Consider the following 17,923-nt stretch of genomic DNA (forward strand, 5'->3'; position numbering starts at 1 on the left):
CTGATATCCCCCGTATGTTTGTTAGCATTTTAATTAATGTCCCGCTTGAGGGAATTGATTCCTCTCCCTTGTTTCTGACTGGCAGATTCTTTTCTTTTTTCAGTCTTTTCTTGTCTTTTCTTTGGGGTAAAAAATACCTAACTTGCTTTATTTAGTCCTTCAGCTTGCCTTCTAAGAAAGTTTTGTGAAGTGGATCATTTTTTGTATGGTTCTGTAGTTCGAGTTGTTGTTGGTCTCTTAACATGTGAAGAGAATGACCAGTTGAATAGTTCGGTTTACTTTTCTAAAACGTGGGTAATGGTTAAGGCACATGTTAATGTGGCAGGTATTTGGGGAATCAGGTTCCCACCAAGACTCATAAGATTAGTTAAGTGCAGTTAAGTTGTAGCATTCCTGTTACTCTCTTGTCCTTGACTCACACACTGTTCTAAGGAAGAATGAGAGTTGGCATTGATCATTTATAAGTTTTGTAATGTGGAAATGAATTACATTGGGCAGTGTGATCTGGGTGTTTGAATCTGTTGAGAACTAACTTGTTGAACAGTTTTCTTACCTACAGATTTCTTAGACCCTTTCATATGATCATATACAGTATAAATTTTGAGAGCAATTGTTAAGTAATGTGTCCTACACTTACTTTATACAGAAAGTTTTATTGTTGTGGTTGTTGGTTTTGGGCTGCCTGTCATAAGGCCTCCAGATTTTTTTTTTTAGAAACTTAGTTTGGAAAATGCTTTTGGTGTCTATGTCTGTGTCTATCCAAAGATTTTAGCATCTCCTATATGCTGATGACTCCCAAGTCTATGTCCTTGTCTTGCTCCTACTCCTGAGCATCACGTTGTATTTCCAGCTGCCTAGTGGATACGGCAGTCTGGACGGCTGTGTAATACAGGCCACTGAAACCCAATACTTCTCAAAATTAAAGTCTCTTCTCCATTCAGTTACATGTATCATCCTCCTTTCTCCCCCCAGATTGTCGAAACTAGGGATAGAAGCCCTGACATCATCTTCAGTTCTCTGTGTTTGATTCCCATCTGGTTGATTACCAAGTCTAAAATCTGTCGGAAAGGTTAATAGTATCACCAACAAACACATACCCTACTGTTTTTGATCCTGGTGGAGAGTAGGATTGGCTTAGTTGTGAATGTGGTAATGGGGCTCTCAGGATAACTAAAAATCTCTTCTCTACTATTGGGGACCTCTGTGGGGTTTTCATTGGTGAGAAGAGCTGTTTTTTTACTATTACTGCCTTTTCTACACAATTCTAATATTCTGTAATATTCTAAAAAATGCTTCTTACCTGTTCGTATATCATTTGTTTAAAAAAATATCAAAAGTGACAGACCTATAGGGAAGAAGCAACACACATCAGATCCAGCTGGATAAAAACAACAACTGTAAGTTACCAGTTGCTGAAAATGGCACACAGGTCTCTAGGTAGTTAGTCATAGTTAGTCAGTTTGCAAGTTGCAAGATAAAGCAAGGAGGAGAGTAAAGAAAGGGATCTGTGCATTTCCCCCAGGTCTCATAGATTTGATCAAATTAACTTTAATCAGAAGTGGCAGTTTTTCCATTGAAAGCATTTGAGAAGAAATTCCTCTGTTTTCTGAAGTGAGAAAGAGGATTTCTTTTGAGAATGCTGTTGTAACCCTGTGCTCCATTTACATTTCAGCCTTCCAGGTTGCATTTGTCAATTGCTTTTGAGATTTATGTTCTCTCGTGTTGAATATTACCTTGCTTGCATTTTCCAGGTGTTCTTAAAGGTCACTAGAGACTACAGCTCTTCAGTGTACGTTTACATTGGGCAATAAACTGAACTTCTGATATTTTTGTGGTTGTGGAGTATGGAATGAGTATTTTGCTTGTATGTTTAATTTTTCCTTGACAACAAAGTTGAGGAAATTCGTCAAGGGAACTTGACTTTGACCAGTTGGGATACAGACCTTCTTTAATCTGGCAGTTGCTCTCCTGTCTTTTTATCTTACACTATATGAGATGAAAGCTTAGAGAAGAATACCTGTGTGGTATTGATTAAGCCTGCCAACACATGACCAATATAAGTCTTGTTAGCAGGTTTACTTGCTTTTGGAAGAAATGCAATCTGTGCCTCCTTCAGTCCTGCTCATTGTTATCACAATTATTGTTCATAAGTGTGATGCTATTCAGTTGCTTTTTCATATTTTAAAAAACTTAATTGGAAAAGTTCTGAAGACATAGCTTTCTTTTTTCCTCCCTGTATTACTTTCCTTCTGATGATAATGTTCATGTGTATAAATCAAAAGGTTCTCTTTTAGTCTAGTGATAGTTACAGGGCTGTGTTAAAAATTTATAAATGTCAAGATGAGGCTTCTCTTAGGCCATTGGTCTATGGAAAAAGCTGCAACTTTGCACATATTATTTAGTAAAAGTTTGCATTTTAAATTGTAATGCTGTAGATTTAATTTGGGTATGTTTTAATATAAACTATTTGTAGCATTAAGCTTTCTCACCCCATTCTTTAAAGAAATGTGAAATTTAATTTTTCATATTATGGCACTTATCTTTTGGAGCTCTTTGTTTCACAGATTACTGAGTTTCTTGGTAATGACCTTCTTTCCAAGATCTCGACAGACACTTGGTTTAGAGAGGTGCCATATTTATATTCGAAACCCCTGACGTAGACTTGATGGCATTCTGTTTTCATTCCCAGGTCCTGGTCCGAGAGGTAAATGAGTATTTTACTGGAGAATATGTTGCATGCTGAAAAGGACTGGGTTATACTATCTGTGATGTGGGGCCATTATATCATCCTCTAAAGCTTGTGATAGTAAACAAATTAAGCTCCTATAAAATAATAGGGACTGTTTTGTTCTTGAATGTATGGCTGTTGCTCTTATCAAGAGGGTGAAAATGAAAAAACATTCTGCCCTCCATATGAGTTTATTCTACTTATTGCTGGTTATGTATATTTAATTTTTTTTGTACATAGAATTGATATTTTACCCTGAGCAAATGGTATTAAAGATTTTTTGGGTAAACACCTAAAAGAAGGATGATGGCACATTCTTAAGAGCTATTTTTATTTTGCTAGAGGACTCTTTGAAAACTGAAGGTACAGTGGGGTTAACATATTGGGGCCGGAAGCCAGGTGTATCTGAAGCTGAATAACCAGAGAGGTTACTGCTAATACCTGTAGTGAGAACTTTAGGTGACATTCTATGGGTCTGTGCTGTCCCCTGCTTCCTTTCATAGTTTCCTTCTTTCTGCTTACAGTTTCCTCATTTTCAAGTTCCTACATGGAAATTGTCTGTTTAGCTTACTACTGTGCCCACAGATTCGACAGTTGTGCTTTTCAGCTTCTTGCTGTGTGTGTCATATATCACTTGACTGCTCTTGGTGGTCTTAGGTCTCATTCCTGGTCATAGAGAGACTTTAGTGTTGAGAAGAAGTTAGCAGTGGTGCCTTCATTGCTGATGAATGATAGCAGCTAAATAATTATATGTAAGAATTCTTATTTGGAAATCTAGAGTCTCTTACTGGGCGGCGACCCCTCCCCTTCTTTTATGATTCTTCCTTCTGTGGATGTTAATGTTATCAGCCATTTGGTGCTGATAAGTACAAGGCATTTATTTTATTTTTTTATTTTTTTTAAAGATTTTATTTATTCATTTTTTTCCCCCCCAAAGCCCCAGTAGATAGTTGTATGTCATAGGTTCACATCCTTCTAGTTTTGTACGTGGGACTCGGCCTCGAGTTGGACGGAGAAGTGGTGCCTCGGGGCGCGCCCGGGATCCGAACCCGGGCCGCCAGCATCAGAGCGCGCGCACTTAACCGCTAAGCCACGGAGCCGGCCCCAGTACAAGGCATTTAAAACAGTCAACTCTAGAACATGTTTGCTCTGTCAGGATTACCTGAAATTTGGGCTTCCCACTGTTCCACATACATAGAAGATGCTATTTGTATAGCATACTGGTTAAAGTGGAGGTATTTGGGGAGTGTTTATATGGGACTCTGTGAAAAATTCATTACATATTCCTTGATATTATAAGATAGGAAATACCATGAGGGAAGATAATAAGCATTGAATTTGCCTAAAATATCCAATAAAGTGTCTTCAGAACGTATAATGGAAAACTTGAGCTTGCTTCTGTGAACCAAACATTTTCATATCAGGTTCTAGGCGTAAAATGACTGCATGCAGTTTCTGATGAAGACTTTTTGATGAACGTATTTTCAAATTCTTGAAGATACCCATTAATGAAAAAATTTGTTCATACAGGAGGAGGTGGCAAATGACAGAAGGATACTGTATTTTCTCCTGTTGCTGGAAACGTCTTTCCTGTCATTAGCCAGAATTTGGTAATTTGATCTCATTAAATTATACTTCCGGAGTATGATTATTCTTTAAATCTAGCCACTTTCCCGTTTTTTTCATTGAAAAATGTAATCATAATTTTCTTGATAATCCACGTAGATTTTGAGTCCTGCTAATAAACCTTTTCATATCAAGTATTTAAAAATAATACACCTTTTTTCTCTATTTGACTTAACAATTCTTTCGGGTTCAAATTATGACACCAACTATATATCACTAGTGACCCTATTAAATCTCATTTTCTGGAATTGAACTTTTGTAGTGAATTCATATACTTAGTCACTATAGGTTTTCTTTTTTTCTCTTTTCATGAGGACATTACAGTGTTCAATTTAGGGCCTCAAAAAGGTTACTTAAGAGGGGCCAGCCCCATGGCGTAGTGGTTAAGTGCGCACGCTCCGCTGCTGGCGGCCTGGGTTCAGATCCCTGGCATGCACCGATGCACTGCTTGTCAGGCCATGCTGTGGCGGCCTCCCACATAAAGTGGAGGAAGATGGGCACAGATGTTAGCCCTGCCCACATAAAGTGGAGGAAGATGGGCACAGATGTTAGCCCAGGGTCAGTTTTCCTCAGCAAAAAGAGGAGGATAGCATGTATGTTAGCTCAGGGCTGGTCTTCCTCACACACACACACACACACACACACAAATGTTACCTAAGAAAGCTATTTTTTAAATCCAAGAATTCTCTTTTATTAATTTGCAAGGTGAAGATCTTGCAAACAGTTGTGTCCCCCCCGCCCCCTTTATTTGGACAGCTGGTGTATTTCCCTTCTAAACAGCGGGCGCAGGGGCATGGGAGGCTGGGGAAGGGTGTTCCTGTTGGTTCCTATCCTATGTGTCTCTCTAGAGTGGGAACCAGCCAAGGCTATAGCAGCCTGGATTTTATTAAATGTAGCATTTAGTAACATCATTAATATGGAATTTGTCTATAGGCAACTGTTACTTATGTAGAGCTCTTCTCTGTGAATAAAAGTGTTGGGGCCAGCCCAGTGGCGTAGTGGTTAAGTTTGCGGCATGTGCTTTGCTTCAGTGGCCTGGGGTTTGCGAGTTTGGATCCTGGGTGTGGACCTACACACCGCTCATCAAGCCACACTCGGGCGGCGTCCCGTGTAAAAAATGGAGGAAGATTGGCACAGATGTTAGCTCAGGACCAATCTTCCCCAGCAAAAAGAGGAGGATTGGTAACAGATGTTAGCTCAGGGTTGATCTTCCTCACTAGGGAAAAAAAAAACCCCAGTGTATTGTTTTCATCTTGAGATTTTCAGAACATGGTCCTGATACAGTCCTTCTACCATCCTATCACTGCAACTTTGCTGGTAGCTCACAAACTTATTTGGCCTGTCAGTAATATCTTATTTGCTTCAAAGTGTTCTCTTGCTACCTTGAATATTTCATTCCTGTTAGTTTGCTTCAGTACCATACTGTCTCATAGTTGTTATTGCTGTTTGTATGTTGAGGATTTCTAGATTTATGTCTCTAGCCCAGAGCTTTCTGACCTCTCAACCCATGCATGTGTCTCTGCCTGAATATCTACTAGGCATCTCAAACTTAACTCATTCCAAACAGAATTCCAAGTTTTCTTCTCTTCCTCGACCCAGTAAATGACAACTCCACTCTTCCAAGTCTCGGCCTTTTCTTCCGCTCTAGTCTTTGTATCACACCACATCCAATCTGACAACAGGTTCTGATGGCTCTGCTTGCAGAACCTACTTATAATATGACCACTTCTTAGCGCCTGCACTACCACTCCCTACCTTGCCTGAATCATTAGTTTCCTAACCCTGCAGCAGCCAAAAGGAGTCTGTTAAAACGTAACTCAGAGTTACTTCTCTATGCAAAACCCTGCAGTGGCTCTTTTCTTTCAAGCAGTGCACCCCAGCTCCCTCTCCATCTCTGACTTTCTTCTTTGCCTTCACTGCTTCAGCCACCTTGGCCATTTGCTATTGTTTGGATGTGCCAGGCTTTTGTCTCAGGCCTTTCTATGTGCTGTGCTCTCTGCCTGGAATGCTTTCCCCCTAGATAACCACACAACTTGCTCCCTTACTTCCTTTAGGTCAAATGACCCCTTATCAGTGATTATCGTAAATAAATTAACAACCCCACCATCCCCTTTGCTCAGCTTTATTTTTCTCCATAGCACTTATCACCAGCTAATATACTATGTATTTACTTGCTGGTTTATTGTCTGCTCCCTCCCCTACTAAGCTGTAAGCTCTCTGAGGTTGGAAAGGGTGTGTATCCTCGTCATACATGTATCTGTACATACATATACATATACATATATACATGTATATATAAAGCACTGCTTGGCACTTAGGTGCTCAGTAGATATTTGCTAAATTAATGGAGGACTCAGCAGGGACTCTGCTCTGAATATTGATGTTTATTTGATGATCGTTGTTACAGCTACAACATTTAAGTGTCATGGTCCAGGCCCTGGGAGGCCCCGTACCCTCACCCTCCCTGGTCAGTCACTAGTTAATGGCATCTGGAATTGAGTAGTTCTAGTGGTTCTTCTACTTTTCTCCTTGAATGACATCAGGTTAACAAAGAGGGCGGGGTGATACATTTGGTCAACTTATGGAGAATTTAGAATAGCTCAGACATAGAAAATGGCAAATTGAGTTTTGGTTTAGACTTCTGCTTTTAGTCAGAACTACTTTTCCTTTTCATCTAAGACTCAGATTCTAATTGTTTTTAGAAGAACTGCTCCTATGAGTTTTCTGGTTCTGTTTTTCCCTTGATATAATTTGTACCCATGGATTAGAAGTGCGTTATGAATGCTTTGGTTTTTCGTATATGTGTGAAATGTAATTGTATTATGTTAAGTATAAAATTCACCCTGTCATTTCCTTTCATCAAATGCTGAGAGCTTATGTGCCGTGGTTGCAGATTACTTTGAATCTTAGAGCTCCGCAAACTGCAAGAAACCCTGTCCAACTTATCTGCTTTGGAACATGTGCAGAGGGAAGTAAGCCTGAGCAAGTATTCCTGCATATTAAAGATTACTGTGGGGCCGGCCCTGTGGCTTGGTGGTTAAGTGCGCGCGCTGCGATGCTGGTGGCCAGGGTTCGGATCCCGGGTGCACATCGAGGCACCACTTCTCCGTCCATCCTGAGGCCGAGTCCCACATACAGCAACTAGAAGGATGTGCAGCTATGACATACAACTATCTACTGGGGCTTTGGGGGGAAAAAATAAAATAAATAAAATCTTTGAAAAATAAAGATTACTGTGTTCCAAAGAAGGTTCTTTTTCATTCTCAGCATTACATGAAATAAAACTTCTCCTTCTATGTGTTTAATGAACTATGCTTTTACAGTTTTAAGAGATAGTTTTTCTCAATTGCAGAGGTAGAGCTCATTTTTGTGAATTTTATAGCCAGATGCATTTTGTTTTAGCTGTAGCAAAGCTTGAGCTTTCTCTTATTAGTTTGTAATGTTGCTGTTTGTGTGTGTGTGTGTTTTAATAACTTTATGGAAATAAAATTAATATCTTATCATTTACCCATGTAAAGTATACAATTTAATGGCTTTCAGTATATTCACAGATATGTGCAACCATCACCACAATCAATTCTAGAATGTTTTTATCACCCTAAAAAGAGACCCCATTAAACTCCCCCTCCCCCTTTTCATGCAACCACTAATCTGCTGTCTGTCTCTATGGATTTGCCTTTTCTGGACATTTAATATAAATGGGATCATACCATATGTAGTCGTTTGTGACTGGCTTTCTTTATGTAGCATAGTGTTTTCCAAGTTCATCCATGTTGTAACATGTATCAGTATTTCATTTCTTTTTATTTATTTTTTTTTAATTTTTTTTTTTTTTTGTGAGGAGATCAGCCCTGTGCTAACATCTGCCAATCCTCCTCTTTTTTTGCTGAGGAAGACTGGCCCTGGGCTAACATCTGTGCCCATCTTCCTCCACTTTATATGGGATGTCGCCACAGCATGGCTTGCCAAGCAGTGCGTCGGTGCGCGCCTGGGATCCGAACCGGCGAACCCCGGGTCACCACAGTGGAGCGCACGCACTTAATCGCCTGCACCACCGGGCCGGCCCTTATTGTTGAATCATGTCCTATTGAATGGATATACCATGTTTTATTTAGCCATCTGCTTGATTTTTATATTTATCTTTTCTACTCTTGGTTTTCTGTTTGTGGCCATGCTTTGAGAAAGTGAGTTTAGGAATTCTTTCCACTTTCATGTCAGGGACTTGGTTTCATAGGCATTTGGTTTCCCTTGTACTTGGCATTGTGGACACCAGGTTTTCTCTTTAGTTGTGTGGTAACAGAAGCATCCACTTGGCCCCATGACCAGAGTAGGTCACCAGTGAATAATATTATTCCTCACAACCTTCAGGGCTTGCCAGGAAACATCAAGATTTTCAGGATATTTACTTCTGTTTTCCTAATTTAGCTTCACACATCTGTGTAATTGCTATTTCAGGCAGTGCTTTGAATTCAGTTTATTTCATAGAACAAAGAACATGCCACATTATAGTGTTTGTAATGGTGTTAGCTTTATGGATTCCATATTAGTCAAGCATAATTTTGAATAAAGCAACACATTTTGAATAAAGCAACACAGATGCTTAACCCTTTAAGTCTCTGATAGACAAATTTTATTTGCTTAAAGCAGTGGTTCTCAACTGTGAGCAGCTTTGCTCTGCGGAGCATGAATGGCAACATTTGGAGACATTTTTCGTTGTCCTCATTGGAGCAGTGGGTTATGCTATTAGAATCTACATGAGTAGAGACCAGGGATAATGCACAGGACAGGCTCCACCCATGCCTCCCACGCCCACCCCCACCCCCATGGTCTGGTGCAAAATGTTAATCACGCTATAGTTGAGAAGACTTGGTTTAGAGTGAGCAGTGAATTCTCCTTAACCTATTGAGTAGAAAAGACACAACTGTAGGCAATGTGCAAAGTAAAAAATTCTGTATGTAATTCGCAAAAACTTCATATTTAACAGTATAGGAAAGCAATTGCTTGTATGATTGAGTTTGTGTGTTCTTTAAGGAAAAGGAGAATTTTTTATTTTTGTAAAACTCCTTGGGCATTCATCTTTGGGAATTCCTTATTCCTACTTCAAATAAAAAGATTATGTATTGTTTGTTATTTAATTTTAATTGACTTGTTAATTGTAACCTCGAGTTTTGCTGTTCTGGGTAATTTCCCCACCTTTTGCAGGCCCTGTGTTTTGTTAATTTTCTTCCAAAAATACATAAGATAATTGTCAGAGTCCACCAATCTTAGTTCTCTCAGTTTTTTCCCAAAGCTTTTCAAGGAGTTGAGGAAGTGCTCCTGTAAGCATTACACCCAATTCTGATTAAGGGGCATTCATTCTGTGCCTCCTGCTTTGATACCACAGAGGCCGCTCTCTGAATTGACTGGTGCATCCTATCTTGGTTATTTAGGTTCTTTCAATAAGACATGTGTTCCTGGAGTGAGTATATAAACTCAGGATTTATTGAGTTTAAATATTCATTGATCTCAAATGGAGAGAATTGTTGGCGGGACATGTGTAGCCATTTGTGTATGTGGTTGGATTTGGTCAGGTGGAAGAACTTCACAACTCATTTATTTTTACGTGGAAGAACTACTCTTAGTGCCACGTCAGTTGCAGATAAAATACAGTCTTATCTCTGCATGGGTTCACAGATCTGCTGATCCCATATTTTTCTATTATCTTGCAGCTTTGTCACTGATTCTCGGGCATATTTTTTTTTTAATTTTTTGATTATTGCAGTAACATTGGTTTATAACATTGTATAAATCGGGCATATTTTGAGGTATTCTCTGCAGCAGGTTACTGTTTATGAGAATGCCTTATTTCTTATCCAGTGAGTACAAGTGTTAGAGTGACATTTCCCTTTCCAGAGCAAAAGTCATTACATTTTCTTTCCCAGGATGTTGATATGAAACAGTACAGGAAGAGAAAATGGATTTCCTTTTGAGAGCAAGTCTCTCAGCGTAGATGCCTCTTCAGTGTTCTGCTGTGTGTTGGCTGCAGCTGCTCCTCTTGGAAGCAGGGCCCAGCAGCTACTGGGTAGCTCACTGAGGTCTACCACACTTGGACCATCTCATTTTGCTCCTAAAGGAGAATGCCGAAGCATTTATTGAGACACAAGAAATGCGGAAATGGCAAAGGCAAAAATCTGTGAGGTGCTTTAGTTTCTGATTTAGGCTTTCAGAGATAGTGGATTTGAAAGCAAGCTTGTTTGAATGGCACTAACGACTCTTGATGTTGATATGTCCTGCCAGACAAGATGAATGTTCCCAAAATGCTCTTTTCATCTCAAGAGCCTACAGTGACACCCTGTTTGCTTAGCCTACTGTATTGGATAACTTGGCTTTCAAGACCGTGTACTTTTAGGCAGTACAGCCTTGTGGTTAAGAGTATAGGCTCTGGAGTTGGTGGCTTGGGTTCATATCCTAGGTCTAATATAGCTGTGTGATTTTGGTTTACCAAAATACATACTGTGTGATTTCTGTCTACTTGCTCAGCCTCTCTGTGCTTACTTTTGCATTGGGAAAATGTACATAACAGTAGTTCCTACTGAACAGAGTTATCGTTAGGATGATCATATGACCTGGTTTACATATGTTTTTCCTGAATAATTATTAATCTTTTTACTCTCAGATGTGTCCCAGTTTGGACAATAAATTATATTGTTACTCTTGTTATAGTGAAGATTAAATGAATTAACACGTGTAAAGTGCTTAATGCATGTTAAGTGCTCAGTGAATGTTAGCTGCTTTATTATTTTGGGGGCTTACATTATGTATTCCCCTCTCTCTACTTAAGATTATTTCCTACTGGATTTTACCTGTAGTTACCATCAAGGTCAGCGATTTAATTGAACACTCTTTTGACTTAAGTTCCTTCACCTGGAATGTTTTGTCCTTTTTGCTCCTCCTCCTGTTCATTATTTATGAGCCAGCTCAGCACCACCTCAGTTGTTTGTTAATGAACTATTTTCTTTCCCAAATAAAAGTCTCATCATAATGCCCTCTTGATCGATCCAGCTTATGTGTGAGAGGGAGGACAGGAAGAAGTAATTTATTACTCATCCTTCTGTGCCAGGCAGTGAGTTAGGATCTGACAATACAACGGAGGGCAAAACCAATCAAGGGTGGACCTCTCCCATAGCCTCTAGCTTGGAGGTGGAGACACGTGTTAATCAAATCACACAAATACGCTTGTAATTACATTTGTGGAAAGTGCTGCAAAGGGATTTAACCTAATCCTTTTGGATAAGAAAGAACATCTTGAGGAAGTTGCTATTGAGCTGTGACCTGAAGAAAAAGTAGGAGATACCAAGGCCAGGACAGGAGATGAGCATCACATACAGAAGGAAGAACCTGAGCAAAGGACTCCACTCTAGGTAGAGGGAGTGTGATGTGTTCAAGGAATTGAGGAAGGATAGTGTGGTTGGGTGCAGAGTGCTGGAGAATGGGTGAGATGAGGCCAGATAATAAGAGAAGGGCATTGTAGGTCCTGCTTAGGATTTGGGTTTTTAACTAACAGAAGTAGGAAGTCACTGAGTATTTTAAAGTGAGAATTGACATAATCACTTTAACCTTTTGAAAGGAGCACCTTGACTGCAGTGTAGAAAGAAAATTGTCGGGGTTCAAAGGAGTAGATTTGAAGAGAAGCCAATTGAAGTTGTCCAGAAAAGCCATACTAGTAGCTTTAACTAAAGTTGTGGTGTTGGAGGTGTTCTGAAGTAGATGCGTTGGAGAGAGATTTATAAGATACCAATGACAGGATTTGTTGATGGTGGGATGAAAGAGAGGAGGCACTAAAGGTACTGCTTAGGTGTCCAGCTTGCATAATAGAATGGGCAGGGGTGCCAGTCCCCGAGAGAGACCATCTAGAAGAGGGGCTAATTTTGATCCTCTTGGTCAATCCATATTGTCACAAATGGCAAGATTTCATTCTTTTTTGTGGCTGAGTAATATTCCACTGTATGCATTTTACACACACACACACACACACACCCGCTTCTCCTTTATCCATTCATCTGTTGATAGATACTTAGGTTGCTTCTGTATCTTGGTAAATAATGTTGACGTGAACATAGGGGTGCATAGTATCTTTCAATTAGTGTTTTTGTTTTCTTCAGATAAATACCCAGAAGTGGAATTGCTGGATCTTATGGTAGTTCTATTTCTAATTTTTTGAGGAACCTCCATACTTTTTTCCATAGTGGTTGCAATGAATTGTACTTTAAATGGTAAATTGTCTGGTGTGTGAATTATATTTCAATAAAGCTGTTTGAAAAAAAGTAGTGGAGTGTCAGATATGCCAACTGGCTACATTGGAGGATGAATTGGAAGGAAGGCAAAAACAAAATTTTATAGTCATGGCGACCAGTTAGAAGGCAGTTGTATTGATCTGTGTGCAAGATGGTGATGGCTTAAAACAGGCAATTTATTTTTGAGTTGGAGCAATGGATAAATTATGGAGATTTTCAAGATGTGATTGGTAGAGCTGAGCAAAATGCCTGGTGTGTAGTTGAGCATTTGACAAACATAAGTATTTCTTGCTGTGGTTGAATGAGGAAAATTAATTGGACTTCACTAACTGCATTTGGTGTGGGATTCAAGTGTCCTATAGAATGTGGCTTAAGCAACTAAGATAATTAGAACTCAGAGACTGGGAACTCAGGAGGAAGGGACAAGTTTTCATGGGTAGGTGAGTTTTATATGATCCAAGAGAACATATTTTTGAATTTTTACTTCATTTGTAGTCAATTTTACATGATTTAGTTCTTAATTGTGCAATAGGATTTTTCCCCTAAGTAGATAATAAGCTCTTGAGGGTAGAGATGATGTTTGGTTACATTTATATCTTGCATAGCACAATATACTATTGGGTATTATCTACTATAGTAGATAATAAGTCATGACTGATCCAAGTATGTATTATTGATAGTTTACATTTATAAAGCACTTCACAATCTGTAAGTGCATTTACATATGGTATACTTAATTACCTGGTCGTCTAGTGGTTACGAGTCGGCGCTCTCACTGCTTGAGTTGGTTTCCCGGTCAGGGAACTACACCACCCTTCTGTCAGTTGTCATACTGTGGCGGCTGTGTGTTGCTGTGATGCTGAAAGCTATGCCACTGGTATTTCAAATACCCGTGGTGGACAGGTTTCAGTGGAGCTTCCAGACTGAGACAGACTAGGAAGAAGGACCTGGCCACCCACTTCCAAAAAATTGGCCATGAAAACCCTATGAATAGCAGCAGAGCACTGTCTGATATAGCGCTGGAAGATGAGAGGATAGCGCAAAAAGATCAAGCAGGGTTCTGCTCTGCTGTACGCAGGGTTCTGCTCTGCTGTACACAGGGTCACTAGGAGTCAGAATCGACTTGACTGCACTGACAACAAATACTTAAGTAACTTAATTCTCACGACAGCTCCGTGAAGTAGCTAGTTATTGTCCCTGTTTTACAGCTTTGCAAGTGATTCAGAGAGGTGGAGTGATTTGCCCAAGGCAGGACACCACATGGCAGTGCCAAGAACTTGGATCTTGGCTTCTCAGACCTGTATTCTTGCAGTTCTGTCGTGGGGCCAAACCTCATGGGACTGCTTAAATAGAGACAAGAAGTGGTTTTCTTAAATGAGGTTTGGACCCTGAGCACAACTGAAATTTTAGTACTTTATCTGAATCGATTCTGATAAGTAGTATGAGGTGTTAGGGGGTGGTTGTTGGCTTCATTTTGAAGAGGCAAAGGATGTTTGTAGAGGTTGAAGTAACCTGAAGTAATGAAGAGTAGTTCTGTGTCAATGACTGTTGAAGGCCTGTGACCCTGATTAGATTAAAACAAAACTAAGCTATCTGACCAAATTTTATCAGTTAAGATAAAATGATGAAGTGCAATCTGATAAATCTGGAAACTGGTGAGAGGAATATACGTTTTTTTAATGAGTGCTAGGGGTACTGCTTTTGGAGATGTATAATTTGTAAGTCTGTTTTGAATATCCTCTCCACTCAAGCATGATTAATACCTGTTTTTGTGGGTTTTAAAATTTTTATCAGAAAAACTATTCACACTCACTTCCTTGGTGATCTCACTCAATCTCATGGCTTTAAAAACTAAATTTTTGTCTCCAGCCTGGACCTCTGCCTACTTAAAATCTTTATGTGGTTTGTATAGGCTTCTCAAACTTCACGTGTTCATACCTGAGCTCCTTGTCTTTCCCCCGAAACTCAAATCATGTCAGCTTCCTCTGTCTGGTTGCTCATGCTGGGAACCCTTGGAGTTGTTCTTGACTTCTTTCTCTCACACCTCAACTCCCCGTTTGTCAGCACATCCTGTTTGATTCTTATCTTAAAAATACATAGACAGTAGGACTTCTCCGCATTTCTATGACTACCATCCTGTCTGGCCCTCTACCTTCACCTCTTACCTGGCTTATTGCAGAAGCCTCTTCCCTCACCAGTCTTCGTACTGCAGCCTCTGTATCCCTTCAGGTTTTTTCTCAATGGCCAGAGTGATCTTACACAGAAGTTAGATCATGTCTTTCTCTGCTATGCGGATCCCTGCAGTGTGGCTGAAGTGTCATTCGAGTCACTTCATGTAACTTCGTGGCACTTGAATAAAGTCCAAAGTCCTTACATTGGCCTACAAGGCTCTGCAAGATCCGGCCCCCCCTCACCTTCCTGAACTCGTCTCCAACCCCTCTCCCTCTTCCTCATGCCCCTCCAGCCCCACTGGCTTCCTATGTCTTGAGTGTGCCTGGCTCACTTCTGCGCCTGGACGTTTGCACCTGCTTTTCCGTCTGTTGGAATGGTCTCCCTTCGTGTGTTCTCATGGCTTCCTCTGTAAGACTTGTACCCAGGGGCAAAACCACCTCAGTGAGGGCTTCCCTGATCATCACTTAAAATTGCAATCCTCTCACATTCTCTGTCTCCATTGCATTCCTCATTTAAGATCTTTTCATATACTATATGTATATTATCCTTTTGTTTATGGTCTTTCTCTACTCCTTAGAACATCAGTGCCATGAGCAGAGGGAAGTTTGTATGTGGTTCTCTGCTGTTTCCCCACACCTAGAGCAGTAACTAGCACACAGTAGGCATTCAGTAGACATTTGTTCAGTGAATAGATGAAGATTGTTGTGAATCTGAAATGTGTTCCAAATTATATTTTCTTCCTTTTGTTATTTGTTAATTGAAGTATCTTATACTGTGTTTCTGTTTAACTGTGTTGAGCAGTGGATCATCTCGAGATACTCTCAATATTTTTGTCTCACTGGAGAAAAATATCTTCTTTTTGGGAGGGAGAGGGCAAAGTGAGTGTGTTTCCTAAATCTGTGTGCATTATCAGCGTGGGTATATGTAGGAAAAGTTGGCATCTATGAAGAGCTTGTGATCCTGGCAGCACAGATTATAACCTGAGCAACAGGTTGTAATCAGGTCAGATGGGATTCACCTTTGGAAGAACTGCTTTAGAATCATTGGCTGTGTGTCCTTGTGCAGATTATCTCTTCTTATCCCTTCTATAGTCTGTAAAGGGGACGGTGACTTTTGTCTGGTTCACTTCACTGAGTTGTTGAGAGAAAGGATCTAATGAGATCATGGCAGCGACCTGTTTTGTAAACCCCTGGTTGTTATAAAGATGCTGCTGTTATATTGTCTACTCTGTAGATCGTTTCTAGCAAATAGAAGTAACAACTACCCTTCTCAGTGCCATCTGGTGGTGCCTCTCTGGGTTCCTTTCCTCACATGTCATGTTATTGTTGTATGTTGGTCGCTGTATAATGAGGCTCAGAAAAATTATGATTAGTATGGTAAATGCAGAGAAAAAAATATATATCCCCACTGAGCTATATTTTAGAGCCAAATGTAAATAAATGGATTGTCAATGTTCTTAGTTATCTGAAAGTTAGATACACACACACACATACACACACACACACACAATTTCATTTTGTGGATGCCTTCTTTATTGTTTCTCGAATTTTTCTTTCTTGCTCACTCTTGGCAGAAATAACTCAAGATTTCTTTGTAGTAGAAACACAGTATATGATTTTGTAGGGAGTATTATTGAATGTACCATTTAGACTTCTTATTTTTTCCTTTTTGAGTACTGAAATAATATTTTTACACAATTTTGTGGAGCAGTTATCTTGTTAGCCCTAGAGAGAATGATCTTTTTCTTAAATTTATCAGAAGTATGTCTGTCCTGAGCTGCATCTGAGAGATTTTCAGCCTAAGCTCTTTGTTCTTTTTAGACTCCCAGTAGACCTTGGCATGTTTTCATTGTCAAAGAGGAATGTTTTAACAACTGTGTTAGCTGATAGTTTTCTGTCTTGTATGATTGGCTTGTTCATGCTCTAAACTTAAGCCTGGTGTACAAAGTAATAGGTCTCTCTGTGTATTTTCAATTGCTAACACTAGTGGCCTGCTGGGACTTGGGAGTTTATTACTGTCTGTTAAGCAGATGATTCATCTAGGCAGAACTTTTGCAGACCCTAGAATAATTTTTTGTTTTCTTGAAATATGTTTAGAAAATTGAAATCCTATCTGAAAGCATATTTCCTGTGTAGAAGAAAGTAATCTAGGTTTGTGCTACATGCTTTTATCTTGCTGTCTTTGCTTATAGATTGTCAGCATTATTGCTTCTTCAATGGTCTATCTCCGGAGGGTTGTTAACATTTTTTATTTTTCTTAATGCCTAAGGATATTTGAAGTGCTTATGGAGAGGTCTTTTCTGTCAGGTGTGACCGAAGAATTTTGGAGAGAGTATATGTTAATTTTTATGGTTTTGGCATGACCAAAGAGAATTTTTTCTGCGTCTGAGGCATATAATTGCAAACTGATTTGTCTGTTGTTGTCTAAGTTAAGAGGACCAATCTTTTGTTTGTTTACATATGTTATTTCCTATCTGGCCCTAGTAACATGAGAAACAGATGGGTCTCACGTTAATCAATTATCTACTTTTTTTGCATTAGAGCATTGAGGGCAAGGACCATCAGTTTTTCCCTCATTGTATCTTTAGTCCGAACCTGGCACATAGGTAATGTTTGGTGCAGGTTGTTGAACAAATGAGATGAAATATTGGGGAAGATGGCAAAAGATAAAGTACTGGTTATTATGACTGTTCCAAAACTGATTTGTAAACAAAACAGTCGTGTTTTGTTTACATAAAATTTTGCTGTGATCCCCCCATAAAATTTTTATGAGATTGTGTTGGGTTGGAGTTTAGGATTCCCTCTTCTCATTGTAAACTCTTAAAGCTTCAGACTTTCCTTCTTGGGTTTAGTTCTAGGGAGGGGTTTATTAGGGAAGCTATTAATAGTGGAAATTTGAAAGAATGTAAAAACTACCTAATATTCCCTGAAGATGGAAGGTTGTTTTTGGAAGCTGTTATATTTTATTAAGGCAGAGATAATGTATCTTTAGAGAAATAATTTTTCCTAGAAAATAAATAGAATAGTAGACTTAGAAGATGTGAGAAATTGTAATTGAAAACAAAAGTGTCTTGCTTTGGGGTTGTCACTTTTGAGTCAAATGTTATGTTTATTCTTGAGAGGAA

The 17,923-nt window shown here is 39.4% G+C and overlaps 1 protein-coding gene across 5 annotated transcripts in view; it reads left to right on the top strand.

Moving 5' to 3' along the window:
* RERE (arginine-glutamic acid dipeptide repeats) overlaps window positions 1-17,923 on the top strand; it is a 420,402-nt gene that overhangs the window by 127,479 nt on the left and 275,000 nt on the right. The gene's annotated exons all lie outside the window — the stretch shown is intronic.

This window comes from Ceratotherium simum, chromosome 22 (assembly GCF_057802395.1).
Source record: "Ceratotherium simum simum isolate JZ-2026a chromosome 22, ASM5780239v1, whole genome shotgun sequence".
Lineage (NCBI taxonomy): Eukaryota > Metazoa > Chordata > Mammalia > Perissodactyla > Rhinocerotidae > Ceratotherium > Ceratotherium simum.